The sequence below is a fragment of the Petaurus breviceps genome, unplaced genomic scaffold, assembly GCF_028583685.1.
Source record: "Petaurus breviceps papuanus isolate PSGF00001 unplaced genomic scaffold, PetGlider_PUasm1.0 90731, whole genome shotgun sequence".
Classification (NCBI taxonomy): Eukaryota; Metazoa; Chordata; class Mammalia; order Diprotodontia; family Petauridae; genus Petaurus; species Petaurus breviceps.
Window position 1 is genome coordinate 5,294,003 of NW_027187325.1, and position 20,892 is coordinate 5,314,894.

General features: G+C 36.9%; 1 pseudogene; it reads left to right on the forward strand.

Annotated features, from left to right (window-relative positions):
- The first annotated feature begins 10,386 nt into the window (after positions 1–10,386).
- LOC138145280 (large ribosomal subunit protein eL38 pseudogene) lies at positions 10,387–11,316 on the forward strand (annotated as a pseudogene).
- The last annotated feature ends 9,576 nt before the right edge of the window (positions 11,317–20,892 follow it).

Below are 20,892 nucleotides of genomic sequence, written 5' to 3' on the forward strand. Positions count from 1 at the left end.
TCAGATTTCTTGTTTTGGCGTGTCAATGATATGAGATATTAAATGCTGTTCCAGACAATGAAAATCCTGGCAGATCCAACCATGTAAAGGTTTAGCATAATTTAGTGTGTGTGTGTGTGTGTGTGTGTGTGTGTGTGTGTGTGTGTGTAAAGTTTGGTCCAGTGGAAATGGATTTGAATCTTGCCTGTGATATTAATTAGTTATGTTACCATGGATAAGTCACTTAACCTCCTGAGCCTTAGGAAGAAAACAAAGAAGGAAATAAGCATTAATTAAATGCTTATTATGTACAAAATACTGAGTTAAATGCTTTACATTTATCTCATTTGGTCGTCACAACAACCCTGAGAAATGCATGGACACAATCTTCATTAGGAAACTAAGGCAGACTAAGGTTATGTGACTTGCTCAGAGTCACAAATCTAACAAGTATGTGAGGCTGAATTTGAACTAAGGTCTTTTTTTTACTTCAGGTCCAGTATTCTATCTACTCCATTTAGTTGCCTTAGTGTATTCATCCATAAAACAGGGATAACAGGACTCATCCCAAAGGTCAGTTGCAAAAAGCAAGTAAGACTATGCATCTCAAATACTTTATAAATCTTAAAAGACTAATTAATTAGATTTTTTTTTTACCAATTACAGTGATAGATTCTATATAACTTATTCTGGGATTTAGCTAAGTGAATTAAAATAAATTAATCTGCAGAACTAGTTAATTAGGGTATTGAGGATGCTGGCCATAGCAATAAAAAGAAACTGTCTGACAAGATATAAAGGGATTATGAACTCCTTTGATTCAAAAAGTAAATATGCTAATGAAATTTTTGATCTTTTAAAGTATTATAAACTTAGCCTACTTCAATAAGCAATTGAGTGCCATTTTACAGTGGGTTGAATTTGAAGATCCTCCAATTAATTTATTGAGTTCAGATGTTGGTAAGCCATTTGTGAGGCATGTAATGGATGTTTCGTTGTGGACATGTTGATTTGTGTCTTGTAGAGAAGACAGGATATGGTTCCTGATTGAAAGTCATGGACAAAGGCTATATTTAAGATAAGTAATTGACTAGGACTGAGGTGGACAGACTCTTATTGGAGAGCTACCCTTCCTGGTTTATAAAAGATAACTGTCAAACCATTTACTCCCTTTTTAATCTTTTCCATCTTTAAAGAACATACTCTTATGTTAGTTTGGCTAATGAGATACTGGGCAGCTAGGTGACACAGTGGACAGAATGCTGGACTTGATGTCAGGAAGACTTATCTTTACAAGTTCAAACCTGACCTCAGATACTTAGTAGCTAGATGATCCAGGGCAAAACACTTAACCCTGCATGCCTCAATTTCCTCATCTGTAAAATGAGCTAGGGAAGGAAATTGCAAACCATTCTAGTATCTTTGTCAAGAAATCTCTAAATTGCAGTCATAAGGAATCAGATGTGACTGGAAATAACTGGACAACAGATACAGCAATGAGATATTGGAGATATAATGGATTCTTTCAAGGAAACAAACATTCAGTGAATTGATGAATAATGTATAGGTTGTCTTCTGCGCCACTTAGAAACTGTTGTGATTTTTTTTTCTTTTGTATATTTGACTTCCTTTTTAAAGGGTTTTGCTTTTAACTACTGGGTGAAATAGAGAAAGAACATTGAGCATGGAGTAAAAATACCTGGACTTGGATTCCTGCTCTCCCAGTTTATTCACTTTCTATCCTTAGGTAAGTCATTTTCACTCTCAAGGACTCAGTTTTCTCATCAGTAACATATAGGTTTGGACTAAATAATTCATAAAATCCTGTCTTACTCTATGCTTACTGTAAGTTCCACAAGAGCAGGCTTATATCTTATCTGAACATTTTTTATATATAATCAGGTCTTATCTAAACTTTCTTGTGTAATTTTCCCTGGTGCCTGGTACTATTCTCTTCTTGAAATAGATGCTTGGTAAATGTGTTGAACTATAAAGAATTAGGATAAAAGAGTAACATTATCATGACAGAAAAGGGGAAATATGCAAAAGAATGGGATATTTATTAAGGTCAATAAAAAATGAGTGGAAATCATCATAAGATATTTAGAGCTGAAAGGACATTATGAACCAATTTGTCCAACACTCTCATCCTACAACTGAAGAGATTCAGGACCAGAGAAGTACTTGTTCAAGGTCACAGAGAAGTAGCAGAGTCAAAAATTCAGTACAGCTTATTCGATTCTAAAGTCAGTATTTGTCCCCTAAATAAGCAAAAAGCCTGAGCCAGACATAATTCACAAATTGAAGCTCCACTATACATTTGTTCTATTATTCATGATACTAACAAATATAGGTAAATTTACAAGTCAGATTGTATTCCATTTAAATGAGACAATTTTTTTTTCTTTCTATTTCATGGAAACGTAAGAGAAAGATATCTTGTTAGTCTGATATGTGACTTTTGAATTTTTCTCTTATGGAATCAAAATGGGACTAATGAATCACACAAATTAGTGTGTAACTGGTCTACTAAATGGGATCACCAATCATGGTGTCAATATTGCCTACCTATGATACCAATTAGTTCCAGGAAAACATATTTAAAAGTATAATTTTTAGATTGGGGTTTCCTGTGGGTCTCTACTCATTGCACCTTTTCCACTCCTGAGTTTAAGAAGAAAAAGATCACCTGAAAGAGAAGTGAGGTAAGATTCAAGCACATCATGTTCCAAAAGACTAACACACACAGAGACACATATAATATAATATGTTACATATGCATATGCAATGTATATATAAAATATGCTATATGTATATATGTAATAAAAATAAATGTGGCTAGTTTTTATTCCCTTCTTGAAAGCAAAATGGGAAATATAGTGAAAATCACTCTGTCCAGAAGCAGTGATTGAGTACTGATTCTAGGCTCAGCTCTGTTGCTATGTGTCAGACGATACAGAATGTGGAAACTTATATTCAGTCAGTTCAGCAAACATTTATTAAGCATTTACTATATCCAAGATTCTATGCTAAATCTGCAAAGTTAAGATGTAGGATCTTCCCACAAGGGATTTGCTTTCTATTAGAGGTGAAAAAGACATGCATAGAACAACATATGATGCAAAGGAGAATAGGCTTAAATACAAACGAGAGTTCAGGAAAAGCTGTATGAGAAATGTAAGAAGAAATCATGGTAATAATAAATATTTATGCAGCATCTTTTTGTTTTCCCAAGCACTTTTCATAAATTAGTTCATTTGATCTTTACAAGAGTACCATGAAGTAGATGCTACTTTTATCTTCATTTTCTTGATGGGTAAACTGGAACTGATAGAGGCAATTAATCAATCAGTGAATTAACATTTATTAAACACCTTCTATGTACCAGGCACTATACAAATCACTGGGAATACAAAAAGAGATACAACACAGTTCCTACCCTCAAGGAGTTTACAATCTAATGTGGAAGGCAACATGCAAACAAATATGCACAAAGTAAGCAATATACAGGTTAAATAGGAAATAATTAACAGAGATAAGGAACTGTGGTAACTGAGTGGTTGGAGAAGGCTTCCTGTAGAAGGTGAGATTTTTGTTGGGACTTCAAGGAAGCCAGGGAAATCTTTAGTAAGAATGGAGGAAGGAGAGCATTCCAAGCATGGAGGGATAGCTAGAGAGAAAGCTCAAAGCCAAGAGATTGAGTGCCTTGTTCATAGAACAGCCAGGAGTCCAGTATCACTGGAAAGTACTCTTAGGTATAAGAAGACTTTAAAAGTAGGAGGGTCCTAGGTGATGAAGACTTTTGAATGCCAAACAGAACATATTGTATTTGCTTCTAGAGGTGATAGTAAGCCACTGGCTTTTATTGAGCTGGTGTGTGTGTGTGTGTGTGTGTGTGTGTGTGTGTGTGTGTGTGTGTGTGTGTGGTGACAGACAGAGAGAGAGAGAGAGAGAGAGAGAGAGAGAGAGAGAGAGAGAGAGAGAGAGATTTGATCAGACTTTTGTTTTAGGAAAATCACTTTAGTGGCTGAATTGAGGAAGGATTAGAAAGGTGAGAGACTAGAGGCATACTCACAGCAGACTATTACAATAATCCAGGTTTAAAGTGATGAGGGCTGGCACTACAGTTGTGGTAGTGTCAGAGGAGAGAAGGGGGTATATTCAAGAAATGTGACAAAGGTAAAATTAACAGGCATTAGGAATGAGGAATAAAGGATGACTCCTAGGTTGTGATCCCAAGAGACTGGAATGAGGGTGTTATCCTTTATAGAAACAGGAATGTAGTAGTGAAACAGAATTTAAGAGGAAAGGTAATGAGTTCTGTTTTAGATATGTTGAGTTTTGGATGTAAAGGCAGCCGGAGATAAGCCCTCAAGGTCAGTAGAGAGATTAGGGAAGGAAAGATGGATTTGTGAATCATCAGCATAGATATATGGGCATTCAAATTATGACAGCTGATGAGATCACCACGTGATGCAGTATAGAGGGTGAAGAGAAGCTGGCCTGGTACAGAACCCTCAGGATAATCTACAATTAGAAGGCTTGATCTGGAGGAGGATGGTGCAAAAGAGACAGAGAAGGAGTGGTCAGGTAGCTTGAAGGAGAACCAGGAAAGAGAGTATCAAAGAATAGTGATAACAGAGTCAAGGACTATAGAGAAGTCAAGCAGAATGAAGACTGGGAAAAGGCCATCAGCTTTGGCCATCATTAGTAACTTTGGAGAGAGATGTTTTGGTGAAATGATAAGATTAGAAGCCAGATTGCCTGGGGTTAAGAAAAGAGTAAGAGGAGAGAAAGTAGAGATACCTATTGTACATGACCTTTTATACAGGAAGATAGCTAACAGGGATGGAAGGGTTAAATTAAGGTTTGTTTTTTTTTCCAAATTTGGTAGAAATGGGCATGGATATAGATAGCAAATGTGACTGCCAAGAGTCACATAGTTATAAGTGTCTGAGGCAGGATTTCAACTCAGGTCTTTCTGACTCCACTTTTTTTCTCTAGGACACATATTGGTATGTCTTTTTCAGCTGAAATCACTTTCACCTGAGGGAAAAGAAAAGGGAACTTCATAGAGATGAGAGAAACTAAATTGAATCTTAGGGAAAGGGAAAGATTTCAAATGGGAGTAGGGATTCAGGCATAGAGAAGATTGTGAACAAAGGTGCAGGAGTAAAGAGAGTAAGCATTTCAGTACTGCCTATTATGTGCCAGGTTCTAATTACTGTACAAATATTATCATTGTTACTTCTCACAACAACCCTGTGAGGAAGGTTTTATTATTATTATGCCCATTTTGCTCTTGAAGAAACTGAAACAGATAGAGGTTAAGTGACTTACCCAGACTTACACAGCTGGTAAGTTTATAAGGCTGGTATAACTCTGGTCTACCTGACTAAAACCCCAGTGTTTTATCCACTGAATCTCCCAGCTGACTTGATGTAGAAAGCAAGGTTGTTGTTGTTATTGTTTTATAATACATGTATATATAGAGATAGATAGATAGATATACACACACATATACATATACACATTATGATATGTGTTATGTATATAAACAAACACACACACACATATACATATATAACTATATAAATAACTATATATAAAACTGACTTCTTCCCTCCTCTATTTGCTTTTTTCCTTCCCCTTTCTAGGTCCTCCCTCATATTTTCCTAATTCTATCACATGCTTTACATTTTCCCTTATATTATCTCCCTCCTCTAGGACTCAGTGTATTTATGTACTCCTAGAGAATCACCATGTCAACACTAATGGCCCTCAGGGTTAAAGAAGTGACTGAATTAGAGCTCTATACTTGCTTTCATCCTGAAGAAAAATGATACCAAACATATCCTATTTCATCGGCTTCTTACTTTATGAGGAAATATTATTGGTAAAAAGAATGAAAGGCTCATTACTAATGTAAATTTTATATTTGATGAGGATGGAGGTAGGGTGTAACAATAATGCAATATTCATAATGCCTATGGTGGTTATGAATATGCTGGTATAGTTGTGAATCGCAAAATGTAGCAGGCTCTCTACATAGAGGTCAGAACCAAATTCAAATACCAGAAAACGAGTCTCACAACCACAAAGGTGAGTTCCAGAGCCAGAAAGCCAAAGTCATTACAGTAGCCATGAAGTTAATAGATACAGTTAATAACACCCACATTTCCAAGCCTTCACAACAGAACAGGCTCCCTCAAGCACACATCCTCCTCTCTCATTCATGGTAGGTCCTCAGCCTGGTTCTTGGAAGTTCTTAGCAGAAATTCCCAAAGGAAAGGTCTCAGCTACAAGTCTGAGGGGTAATCTCTCTTGCATTAACCTGCTTGGATCTGGATTGCAGCCTAAGGTGGAGGTCCTGGGCTGTGTGATCAGCTTGCCAAAGCATGTGGAGGCCTCAGAGAGGATACCCAACTAATACCTCTGGCAGCTGAGAAAACCCCAGTGCTTGGGACGAAAGCTCCCCTGACTGGTGGCAGAGTCCTGCTGTGGCAAAAAGCCCAGGGGTCATGTGACTAAGGGGTGACATAACCAGGCAAAGAAAACAAAGCAAACAGAAGAATCCAACATTAGACTAATATTTGGGGGACAAAAAGGAGGAAAGCATGGAACAGGAGGAAGACAGTGAAGTCAGAACTCTTGCACCAAAAGCTTCAAAGAAAAATATGAGCTGGTTGCAGGCCATAGAAGACCTTAAGAAGCAGATAAGAGAAGTGGAGAAAAAATTGGGAAGAGAAATGAGAACAATGCAAGAAAATTATGAAATGAGAGTCAACAGCCTGACTGAGGAAATTAATGCCTTAAAAAACAGACTAATTCAAATGACAAAGGAGGTTCAAAAAGGCATTGAGGAGAGGAATGCCTTAAAAAGCCTAATTTGCCAGATGAAAAAAGAATCTAAAAAGGTCACTTAAGAGAATCATTCCTTCAGATTTAGAATGGAGCAAAGGGAAGCTAGTGACTTGAGGAGAGATCAAGATGCTGTTAAACAGATCCAAACAAATGAAAGAATAGAAGGCAGTGTGAAATATCTCATGGGAAAAACCACTGACCTGGAAAATATATCCAGGAGAGATAATTTAAAAATTATTGGACTACCTGAAAGCCATGATGAAAGAAAGAACCTAGAAATCATTCTCCAAGAAATTCTCAAGGAAAACTGCCCTTATGTTTTAGAACCAGAAGGCAAAATAGTGGTTGAAAGAATCCACCGATCACCTCCTGAAAAAGATCCCAGAAAGAAAACTCCTAGGAACATTATAGCCAGGTTCCAGAATTCCCAGATCAAGGAGAGAATATTACAAGCAGCCAGGAAGAAACAATTTGAATATTGTGGAAACACAATCACAATAACACAAGATCTGTCAGCTTCTACACTGATGGATTGAAGGGCCTGGAATATGATATTCTGGAGGTCAAAGGAGTTGGGATAAAAACCAGGAATCACCTACCCAGCAAAACTGAGTATCCTGTTTCAGGGGAAAATACAGTAATTCAATAGAATAGAGGACTTTCAAGCATTCTTGAATAAAAAACCAGAGTTGAATAGAAAATTTGACATTCAGATACAAGAAGCATGAAAAGGTAAACAGGGAAAAGAAATCATAAGGAACTTAATCAAAGTTGAACTATTTACATTCCCACATGGAAAAACAATAATTGCAACTTATGAGACTTTTATCAGTATGAAAATAGTTGAAGGGAATATTAACATATATATATGTATGTATGTATATATATTCTCTTTATCACAGGGTCTATAGGTATATGATTACATATGTGAATGTGTATATATATATATATATATATGTTTACAGGTATACATAGATAGAGGGCACAGGACCAATTTAATAGGAAGGGATGATACTTAAAAGGTGAAATTAAGAGGTGAGAGAAGAATGTAATGAGAGGAGATGGGGAAAGACAGAATGGGGCAAACTATCATATATAAGAGGCAATGGAAAATGGGTCCAATGGAGTGGAAGAACAGGAAGGCATAAGGGAATGGGTCAACCTTATACTCATTGAATTTGGCTCAGGGAGGGAAAGACATACACACTAAATTTGGTATCTCACCCTACAGGAGAGTAGGGGGAAAGGGGTGAGAGGGGGGATGATGGAAGGGAGGGCAGGCTGGGGGGGAGGGAGGTTGGAAGCACACACTTTTGAAAAGGGACAGGACCAAAGTAGACAATAGATCAAGTGGGAGATGGGATAGGAGGGAGGGATATATAATCAGTCTTCTACAATATATCTACTATGGTAATGTTTTGCATTAGCTACACATGTACAACCTATATTGAATTGCATGTCTTCCCAGTAAGGGTGGGTGACAAGGCAGGAAGGGAATGAATCTGAAATTCAAAGTTTTAAAACCAAATGTTTAAAAATATATATTTATATACTATTATTAATACTATTTTACATGTAATTCATAAATAAAAGGAGGGGATATCCTGGGGGATTGCTATTTTGGGGAGGTGGGTAGGGGAAAAACGGGGAGAAAATTTGTAACCCCAAATCTAGTGGAAATGAATGAAGTAAACCCAAAGTTAATAAAGCATTTGGAAAAAAAAAGAAAATGAAAACATGAAATACAACAACCAGATTGTGCCAGTAGTGCTAGCAAAGTAGGTCTCTACCTATATACATTTCAGAATTTTCCATCAATACAGATCTTAGGCACACTTGAATTCTATAGAGTTTCTTGGGGCACATAAAATTGAAGTTAGTCTTCCAGAAAGACACAGCTAGAAAGTATGAGAGGAAGGATTTCCATCCAAGTTTTCTTGACTCCACAGACAGCACTATTACTCACATTACACTATTTTAATACTATCTAAGACTGCACCTTAAGTTCCCAATCTTTACATATCCTCATTGGTAGTTTCTCTAGCATTGTTTTTTCTTTGTGTCCCCCAAACTCCTGCCCTCATTTCCCTGATCCAATCCCTGATAATGCCCAGTAGGAGAAGATGCCACCAATTCATTTAAAAAGCTTGAAACAGGGGCAGCCAGGTAGCACAGTAAATAAGAACACCGGCCCCAGTGTCAGGATGACCTGGGGGATGGAATCTGGGCTCAGACACTTAGCATCCACCCAGAAACACATGGCTGTGTAACCTTGAGCAAGTTACTTAACTCCAATTGCTTAAAAAAAAAAAGCTTGAAACTGACATATACAATAGGTTAAATACCCCTTAGTTATCCCTTTTGTGATTCCCTCTCTCTTCCTTCTCATTTGGAATTGATATTGAAGGGACATGAGGGGGATAATAAAATAAGGAAAATATCAGAATCAAAGAATTCCTAATCTCCAAACTCTTAACAACTGAAGTAAAAGTACTTGATAATGTTTCAAATAGTTAAATATTCAGGTAGATATTTAAAAAGAAATTATTTTGAATGGTCTAACAAGAATGCAGTAATTAAACTTCTCTGGGTAGCTTAAAATAGAAATTAGTATGCATTTACTAAAATCTTATATTCGTAAGAATACAAACATATATTAAACCATGTACATCATGTTCACTTGAGAAATAATGGTATGATTTTTTGAAGACTTACATTTACTTTTTGTAAGTAGCTATTCATTATACTATATAGAAGACAAAGCTGTGAATAATTATAGAATTCAGACATACAAAGCAAGCAGGCTGATTATAAATTCTACAAAATTGATAAAGTTAATGCTAATTTAATATTTAATGAATACTTATTATAACTAGACTATGAAAGTCAAATAGAAAGAAAAAAATTAGTAATAGAAATAATCCAGTCCAAATCTTTTATTTTTTCATATTAGTAGGTCCCTTCTTTTCTGTCCTCCCCAATTCAAATTTCTTCTGTATTTGTTTTATATATCCTCTGAATTTATTGGCCATGTGACATTGGGTAAGTCACTTAACCCCTAATTTAACTCTCTAAATTAATCCAAGTTAACTCTCTAAGACTGTTAATACACAGAAAGTGACAATATGTTTTAGTAGCAGAAGTTCTTCATTCCATGTCCTTATACTGATCATATGAGAGTTCTGGCCCAAAATTTTGTATATCCTTATTTATGTGTATAGTGCTAAACTGTACTTGAGATTGGGATAGTCTCATTTTTGTTTTTGTATCCCCAGTGATTACTACAATACTTTCACTCTATAAGTCTGTATTAATTGATTAAGTAGGAGGGACAGAGGCAAGATGCCAGAGAGGACAAGTAGTTGCCTGAGCTCTACCCAGTTTTCCTCAGAAACAACCTTAAATCAAGCATCTAAATAGATTCTTGAGTGACAGAACCCACAGAAAGATGGAATGAAACAATTTCCCAGGTTAAGATAACTTAGAAGTACTTCAGCAATGGTCCATCTTACTTGAATAAAAGGGGGGCACAGCCCAATGCAGATGGTGTTCAGGTAAGCCAGCAGGAAACTCTTGGTCCCAGCATAGATCAGCAATCACTGTCCCTCAGTCCTGGCTCAGCAGGCCAGCTCTGAGGTGCCCAGCCCCACTGAAGAAGGCAAATTGGTGCCCTGGAACCCAAGCACAAAAAGCATGACTGGGCCAGGCCACCCCCCAACACAGCGGACAAGCCACAAGCACTTGAGTCCCTAGCATGGTAAGTCAGTGACCAGGCCCCTGGTCCCAAGAAAAGGAAGTGTGGGATACTGCCCTCTGTGCTCTAGAAGCAGAACTCAACTTTAAAAGTCACTAAATGGGGGCGGCCAGGTAGCACAGCGAGTAAGAGCACCGGCTCCAGTGTTGAGAATACCTGGAGATCGAATCCCGGGCTCAGACACTTAGCACCCACCCAGAAACACCTGGCCGTGTAACCTTGAGCAAGTTACTTAACCCCGATTGCTTAAAAAAAAAAAAAAAAAAAAAAAAAAAAATAAAAGTCCCTAAATAGATTGAAAAATGAATAAGAGAATTGGGGGGGGGGTGCGGTGGTCAGCAGAGTCGATGGCAGAGTAAAAGAGGATCTTGATTCATCTCTCCCCCCAATCACCTCCAAATCCCTGTAAAAAATTACTTTAAACAAATTTTAGAGCCATATAACCACAAAGTGACAAAATCGAGGAGATAAAAGACTTCTTGCTCACAGCCAGGAGAAAAGATGCCAAATCTGTCAAGATCAAGAAAAACAGGGACCATGTGAAGTTTAAGGTTCTCCCCAGCAGGTACCTGTACACGTTGGTTATCACATGCAAAGAGAAAGCAGAGAAACTTAAACAGTCCCTGCCTCCTGGTTTGGCTGTGAAGGAGCTGAAGTGAAGGAATCACTCATTGTTACACCTATATTAAAATGTAGGAGAAAAAAAATAGTAACTGTGAAAAAAATTTAGAAGCAAGTTTCCCTGATAAAGACTTCATTTCTCAAACGCATAGAGAACTGAAACAAATTTATAAAAATAAGAGTCATTTACACAATTGATAAACGATCAAAAGTTTTCAGATGAAGTAATAAAAACTTTCTATAGCCATACTTTAAAAAAAATGCTCTAAATTGGGGCAGCCAGGTGGCACAGTGAATAGAGCACCAGCCCCGGAGTCAGGAGGACCTGGTTCAGATCCGGCCTCAGACATTTAACACAAACACTAGCTGTGTGACCTTGGGCAATTGTCCTCCAAAAAAAAAAAAGGAAAAATAAACGCTCTAAATCACTATTGATTGGAGAAATGCAAAGCAAAACAATACCTTTTAGATTGGCTAATAGGACAGAATAGTTAAATGACAAATATTGGAGGGGATGTGAGAAAAACGAAACTTTAATGCATTGTTGATGGAGGTATGAACTGATTCAACAATTCTGTAGAACAATTTGGGACTATGCCTAAAGGGCTATAAAACCACACATACCCTTTGACCTGGCAATACCATTCCTAGGTCTGTATCCCAGAAAAGAACTGTTTGAAATCAGGGGGATGCTCATTCATTGGGGAATGGCTGAACAAATTGTTGCATGTGATTGTGATGGAATAATATTGCGATATAAGAAATGATGAGCATGATGCTTTCAGAAAAAACCTGAAAACTCTTACATGAGCTGATATAAAGTGAAATGTATACAAAGTAACAGTAATATTGTATGGTGATTAACTATGAATGACTTAGCTATTCTCAGCAATACAAGGATTCAAGACAACTCTGAAAAACCTAAGATGTAAAATGCCATGTATTCCCTAAGAAAGAACTAATGGTTTCAGATAGAAGAAACAACAAATTGAACAAAGAACAACAGATTGAAGTATACTTTTTATTTTTGCTTTCATTATGTTTCTTGAGGTTTTTTTCTCTTTGTCTATTTTGTTTCACAACATAACTATTATGGAAATGGTTTGCATGATTATACATGTATAACCCATTTTTAATTGCTTACCTTCTCAATGGGAGAAAGAAGAGGGAAGAAGGGAGAGAATTTGGAACTCGATATTTTTAAAATGAATGTTAAAAATTGTTTGTTTTTTACATTTAACTGGGGGAAAATAAAATATTAAATAAATAAATTGAAAAATTAAAAAAAAGAACTTGTTCCCCAACTAAATGGCACCTGATGCCTGAAAACATATTTTAAAGAAGTTCAATATATGCATTTATAAAGCCAAAGCAAAAAAAAATGTTTTACATATTTTAATCTGTTACCAGAAATTCCAAAAGAGATTTATAATACAATTATCTTTTTTTCCCCCCAGGATGAAATGTTTGTTTTTAAAGACTGAAATACTTACATTCTCATAAATATATTCATTAACAAAAGAAGATAAAAGAAAAGGAAAGAAATGATGAACAGACAGATTTCAGAAAAACCTGCTAAGACTTATATGAACTAAAACTGAGTAAAGTGAGCAGAACCAGGAGAACATTGTAGACCGCAAAAGCACCATTGTGCAATGATTAACTATGATAGACTTAGTTTTTCTCAACAATGCAATGATCCAAGATAATTACAAAATATTCATGATGATAAAGGCTAACCACATCTATGTAAAGATCTATGGTATCTGAAAGCAGATAGAAGCATACTATTTTCACCTTTTTTTTGTTTTTTTTTTCTTTCTTGTGTTTTTTTTCCCCTTTTGTTCTATTTCTTCTTTTGCAACATGACTAATGTGGAAACATGTTTAACATGATTGTACATGTATTATGTATATCAGATTGCTTGCTGTCCTGGGGAGGGGGAAGAGGGGAGAACAAATTTGGAATTCAAAATTTTCCAAAAATGAATTGAAAATTATGTTATGTAATTGGAAAAAAAGTAAAATACTATTAAGGAGGACAAAATTAATTTCAAAAAAGAAAAACATGATTAAATAAAATAACTAATCACACAGTGGAGAAACAAGAAATTAAATTCAAAGCCAAGGCTCTTGATAACTATTTCCATAGTTTTTGTTTATGAACTTCTTATCTTGAGTTTGGTCACTAGAAAATGTATTAGAATTCAGGCATCCCTTCCTCTATCTCCCCACTGATCAATGGGAAAGGATTGCTCTCTCATAGTCTATTGAGAGATATGCACCTGCTATCTAGGTATTCAAAGAATAATTTGGAAATGTGTAATTCATTATGCATAGGGTAAAATATGGAAATTCAGGACATTTTCTTTGCCCTTCTGATCTTTGGAGTCTCTTCTGTGTCTTTACACTCCCAAAAGTCACTAGTTAAAGGCAACATGACTCAGTGGATAGAGATTCAGATTTAGAGTCAGGAAGATGTGAAATTAAGTCTCACCTCATACACATACTGGCTCTATGAAGCAGGGCAAGACACTTGACCTCATGGTAACATTTTAATCAGTCAATAAGTTGGCATGAATTTGTTAAGCTCCTACTATGCATGAACCAGTGTGCTATAGAAAACCAAAGAAGGAAATTAAGTAGTCTCTGTTCTAAATACCAAGACATAATTGCCGAACAATTGCCAATGTAACACCAGTGAAATAACAGGTCACAATTAAGTTTCTAGTAATGCTTTCTTTAGGTATTGTTCCCTAACATTTTATGTTCCATCCAGTTATAGTCAGAGGTTATAAGGACTCTGAAGAAATGAAATATCCCTGGTCAGTTATGACTCAGAACTTTGCTGGCCAGTAAAACATACCTTATTACCTGTGTTTCTCTAGAAACCTTTATGAAAACATAATTTATGCATGAAATGAGCAATGAGAATTTAAGTATCTTTCAACTAATTTAAATTATTAATGTACCATACAGATACATTCATCAATTTAACAAATATTTATTAAATGTAGTGCTTACCATAAATTAATCAAAAATATATATACATATATGCATATGAGGAAATATGTACTCACATACTTTTTTGATTAATTGATCCTCTCCAATAAAGATCTCTTTCATCAATTTTCATAAATGTGGGAAAATGTCTCTTAAATTGAAGGAGGGATATTGAATAAAAATAGTAGCAAAAAAGTAGAATTCTTGTACTCTCTCATATAGGTAACTATCCATCTGTTCTGTATTTAATGTCTATCATTAAACAAGCCATAATTTTTCATGTGTAACATGTGCATAATGCACGGTCCTACACACACACATACACAAGAGTTTTAAGCTCATTTAAAACTCCAGTCAGACTTTTGCAATACTCTGTATAGGGTCTGCAGACCCTATCTTTGCTGGTTAATGGCTGGCAAGCATTAGATAAACTTTCATCTATTCCCACTGCTCCCCCTTTCTGTATCTCCATACATAGCTATACCTGCACATATTGATTATTTAGTGATAGACATTTAATGTAGATATATTTATACCTATGTATGTATAACTGAATATAGATAGACATATATGTGTGTATAGTCAAACCTCAAAATATACATCTTAAATTATGAGAATTCTACTTTATGAAGATTATAAATTATGTCCCAATGTTAACTTGTGATATAATTTTTTAAAACAAATAGGGAAGACTAGGTGGTGCAGGGAACAGAGTACTGGCCCTGGAGTCAGGAGGCCCCGAGTTCAAATCCAGCCTCAGACATTTAATGCTTACTAGCAGTGTGACCTTGGGCAAATAACTTAACCCCAATTGCCCTGCCTTCCCCCCTCCAAAAAGCAAACAACAAACAACAAAAACAGTGCCAGACACATAGTAAACACTATGTAAATGTTGTTTTTGTTGTTTCCTCACATTCACGAATATGGATTTGGATTTTGTAAGTATCCAAAGCAGCCAAAAATCAGGAAGGAGCGTCTCCATGGCTTCATTTTCATAGTTGTATAGCTGATTCAATCCAGAAAATATTAAATTCTTATTTTCTTTCACCTCTCATCTCACTTTTTTACATGACAACTTGTTTGGTGAGGGTAATATGATTTACATTATTTTCAACAATTCATTTTTTGTGTTCTTTTTTAATTAAAGCTTCAGGTATATGTACATTGAGCATAAGAGGGTATCAAATGGGTATTTAATATTTCCTTTGAAATGAATGGTAATTCTATTTTCAACTTACAAGAATTGACCCTAGGATGTTTGTTTCCACCACCACTACCACCCACCAACCCCTCCCCTAGACAAATAATCTTTGTGGAGAGAAAAAATACCTATATATGAGTGTATAGATTATCCTGTTTTTGCAAGCTATCATGCTTCATTTTTGTGGGGAGGGGGGTATTGGATAAAGGACAAAAGTAGTCTCAATGTTCATGGAGCTAGAAATCTAATGGCAGCCCTGCGTATGGGGTGGTACATAAATGTAATACTTGCTGCTGTAGGAGTCTAAAGCTGGTAGACCAAATTGAGTTGTAGTTTTAAGCTACAATAGGGCCAATTCTGATACACATAAGTGTAGACAATAAGTCTGGCACTAATATGGTGAACCACAAGAGTGGATCAAGCACCAGGCTGTCAAAGAAGGTTAAATAGGCCCAGTTGAGAAATAGAGAAGATGGAAGCTTCTAGATCCAATAATCAGAAGATTTGACCATCAGTGGTTATTTTCATTCTAACCTAATCAAGATAGGTAATTTAAAAAAAATAAAAAGTCCATATATGGGGAAAAAGGACCATTAATAATAAAAGGTAGGTTGTAAGTATGAAATGAAAAATGTAATTGTAAAGGGCATTAATAATTTTCTGTGATGTTCCCTAAAAATGGTTAATTTCTTGGCAAGATTAAGTTCAAGTCAATGGGGCTAATAATGATAAACCCTTTGTTCTGGCACTGATTAAAAACACTTCACTAAGGTGTGGCCTCACTTTGTATTTGGTCAACTGACAAAATATTGAGAAAGATTTGTTGCCACCGATGGACACACACACCCACACACCCCCACACACCCCTCTTTTAATTGACCTTTAAGGGAGGGGGTAAAAAGTGATGGTGGGAAGAAACACAAAGGACAGAGAAACTTCTGCTCACTCAGAAGTTTCTTAGGTCCTTGGAAGATGTGGGGAAGGGAAATTCCAGGAGTCAGAGATTTTAATGGATCGTGGAGGGTGGATTCCTGAGAAGAGAATTAAGTCCTTTAACCACTCTGAGTAGTATGCTGTCCCACCCCCAGTGTATAAAGTGGGAATAATAAAATTTAGGATCATGGATTTAGAGCTGGAGTGGATTTTAGAAATCATCAAATTTGACCTCTTTATTTTATAGATGAATATTCTCAGGCCCAGAGACTTGCATAAGGTCATACAGGTAGCATAAGAGGGAGAATTCAAAACCAGGTTTCCTGGCTATCAGAGAAAGTCCTTTTCCATTGACTGGGAGGGAGGTGGGGTAGAGGAAGGGATGGCTGAATTCTTTTTTTTTTTTTAATGCTTTATTAACTTCTGATTTACATCGTTCGTTTCTGCCAGATTTTGAGTTACAAATTTTCTCCCCGTTTTTCCCCCACCCATCCCCCCAAAACAGCAGTTCCACAGGATATCCCCACCTCCGATCTGCTCTCTCCCATATTTTCTCCCATACCCGTTTCAACTTTTCCAGTGGATCTCTATGCCTCAGTGCCTGTATATCTTTTTTTTCTTAATTACATGTAAGATGGTATTAATAATAGTATATATATATATATATATATATATATATACATATATACATATATTTGAATATTTGATTTTAAAACTTTCAATTCCAGATTCATTCCCTTCCCCCCCTGCCACCCACTCCCACTGGGGAGATAAGCAGTTCAGTATAGGTTGTACATGTGTGGCTAATGCAAAACAATAACATAGTAGATGTATTGTAAAAGACTGACTATATTTCCCTCCCTCCTATCCCACCTCCCACTTGTTCTATTCTCTACTTTGATCCTGTCCCTTTTCAAAAGTGGGTGCTTCCAACTTCCCTCCCCCGCAGGCTGCCCTCCCTTCCATCATCCCGCCTCACATCCCCTTCCCCCCCCATTCTCCTGAAGGGTGAGATCCCCTATTTAGTGTGTATTTCCCTCCCTCCTCAAGCCAGATTCAATAGGAATAAGGTTGACCCATTCCCTTTTGCCTTCCTATTCTTCCCTTCCATTGTAACCATTTTCCCTTGCCTCTTCTGTATGAGATAGTTGCCCTACTCTGTCTCTCCCCATCTCCTCTCATTATATTCCTCTCACCTCTTAATTTCACCTTTTAAGTATCATCCCTTCCTGTTAAATTGGTCCCGTGCCCTCTATCTATGTATATCTGTAAACATATATACACACATTCATATATGTATTCATATGCCCGCATACCCTCATATAAAGACATATATATATATATTTATATATATATATATATATTTCTAATCCCTTCAACTACTGAGAAAAGTTTCATAAGTTACAATTATTGCTTTTCCATGTAGGAATGTTAATAGTTCAACTTTGGCCAGGTGGCTCAGCAAGCAAGAGCACCGGCCCCAGTGCCGGGACGACCCAGATCAAATCTGGGCCCAGACACTCAGCACCACACCCAGAAACAAACAACAACTGGCTATACAACCCTGAGCAAGCCACTCAACCCCGATTGCTTAAAAAAAAATAGTTCAACTTTGATAAGTTCCTTATGATTTCTTTTCTCTGTTTACCTTCTCATGCTTCTCTTGCTTCTTGTATCTGAATGTCAAATTTTCTATTCAACTCTGGTTTTTTCAGCAAGAAAGCTTGAAAGTCCTCTATTCCACTGAATGACCATATTTTCCCCTGAAACATGATACTCAGTTTTGCTGGGTAGGTGACTCTTGGTTTTAATCCCAGCTCCCTTGACCTCTGGAATATAACATTCCAGGCCCTTCGATCCCTCAGTGTAGAAGCTGCCAGATCCTGGGTTATCCTGATTATGTTTCCACAATATTCAAATTGTTTCTTCCTGGCTGCTTGTAATATTCTCTCCTTAATCTGGGAATTCTGGAACCTGGCTATAATATTCCTAGGAGTTTTCTTCTTGGGATCTTTTTCAGGAGGTGATCGGTGGATTCTTTCAACCTCTATTTTGCCCTCTCATTCTAAAACATCAGGGCAGTTTTCTTTGAGAACTTCCTGGAGGATGCTTTCCAGGCTCTTACTTTGGTCATGGCTCTCAGGCAGTCCAATAATTTTTAAATTATCTCTCCTGGATCTATTTTCCAGGTCAGTGGTTTTTCCCATGAGATATTTCACATTGCCTTCTATTCTTTCATTTGTTTGGATCTGTTTAACAGCATCTTGATTTCTCATAAAGTCATTAGCTTCCATTTGCTCCAATCTAATTCTGAAGCAATGATTCTCCTCAGTGAGTTTTTGAGATTCTTTTTCCATCTGGCAAATTCAACTTTTTAAGGCATTCTTCTCCTCATTGCCTTTTTTGAGCCTCCTTTGCCATTTGAGTCAGTCTGTTTTTTAAGGTATTATTTTCTTCAGTCAGGCTGTTGACTCTCATTTCATAATTTTCTTGCATTGTTCTCATTTCTCTTCCCAATTTTTCTTCCACTTCTCTTATCTGCTTCTTAAGGTCCTCTATGGCCTGTAACCAGCTTGTATTTTCCTTTGAAGCTTTTGGTGCAGGAGTTCTGACTTCACTGATTTCCTCCTGTTCCATGCCTTGCTCCTTCTTATCCCCAAAATAGGAGTGTAATGTTGGAATCTTCTGTCTGCTTTGTTTCCTTTGCCTGCTTATTTTGCCACTCAATGATTTGACTTTTGGGCTTTTTGCCACAGTAGGACTCTGCCACCAGACAGGGGAGTTTTCGTCCCAAACGCTGGGGTTTTCTCAGCTGCCGGAGGTATTAGATGGGTGCCCTCTCTGAGGTCTCCACACACTCTGGCAAGCTAGACACACACCCCAGGACCTCCACCCTAGACTGAAATCCAGATCCAAGCAGGTTAAAGCAAGAGCGATTACCCCTCAGACTGGTGCTTGGTTCCCTTACAGTCAGGAGCTGAAGCTGCCACATGGCGCTGGCAGGCTGTGCTGGTGTCTCAGTGGTTTCTCACCCCGGGGGTAAAAGCCACGCACTCCCACCTACTGGGTCCCAAAGTCCAGAATGCACTGGCCTCTCACCTTGTCCTTCGCATCTATGTATTGATAAAACTGGAAACAGCCACAGGTACTGCTGATCTGGAGTCCCTCTGGCTGGCAGCTGGTCAGGCCTGCCCTGGGGCTAAAGCCTCGGCGTGGTGCTGGGCTTGGCTCCCAGAGCTTTGCACTGCCCGATTCCTGCCAGCCTGCCGGGCTGTTCTCAGAGGGAGGTTAGCTTCTCTGTGTCATTTTGTGGGTTCTGCAGCTCCAAAGTTTGTTTAGAGTCCCCTTTTTACATGGATTGGGGAGGGTGAAAGCCGGAGCCACGGGAGGGTCGTGCTTCTACCAGGATGGCTGAATTCTAATATATTCTCAGTGACTAAACTCAAGGGCGAATGAAGTCATAGACAAAAAGTATTGAACTAGTAGTCAGGAGACTTGGGTTTGTATTTAAGTTCTTGTTTCTCCACTGTGTGATCAAATGGTTATTTTACTTAATCAATTAATAACTACAGAAGTATTGAGTGCCTACTATGTTCCAAGCACCTTGGTAATCATTGGACATTAAAAGTCAAGCATTTTTTTCCCCCTCTTATAGTTATTATCTAGTTCAAACAAAAATAGATCCATATTGGCTGTTTATTTACTTAGAAAATCACAAATTAACATTATCTATCTTGTATTTTTATTTGTTTTAATCAATATTTCTCAATTACATTTTAATATGGTTCAGAAAGGAGTTTTTGACACCTATGTTCTATCATCCCATAGGATTGTTGTGAAAATAAACATAAAATAAAGCTTTTATATAGACAGAAAGTAAGAAAAGATTCAAAACGGAGGCAGTAACATGAATAAAAGTATATAGCTAGTAGTAAAAGTATCTAGTAGAGTAGCAGTAAGAGTAAAAGCATATAGGTATGAATATTTAGGCACATTGTGAGAATAATAATAAACATGCTTTGGCAGCTTAAAAGTATTGAGGAGGGAAATATTATAAGGTAAAGTAAGAAAGACAGATTGTGGCCACATAGGTCATATGCAAGGCTAAGGAAATTAAACTTTATTAGATTAAATAATAATAATAATAATTAGCCTTGAGAGATAAAGGGTACGGGAGAAACACTGATTTTTTAAAAAATTCAATTACTACTAGAATATAGGGTATTTAGGAGAACTAGATTTTGGGGAAATAAGGATGTGCTCTTTTGATATATATTGAAGGCTTAAATCACTGTGGAAGGGATTGTGGAGGATATAGTAAAACATAACCATGGGGAATTGATATCTAGTTGGGGAAACAGACAATACATTTATAAAAATTTAAGATAACATAAAAGTTAGCTAACATCACAAGATAGATTACAACATATGTCAAATGTGTACATAATTAAATGCAGTGTTTCTGCTTATGAAAAAACAAATAATTAAAGGAAGAACTATACCTTTCTGTATAAGAATTCCCCTCCTTCCCTATCTTA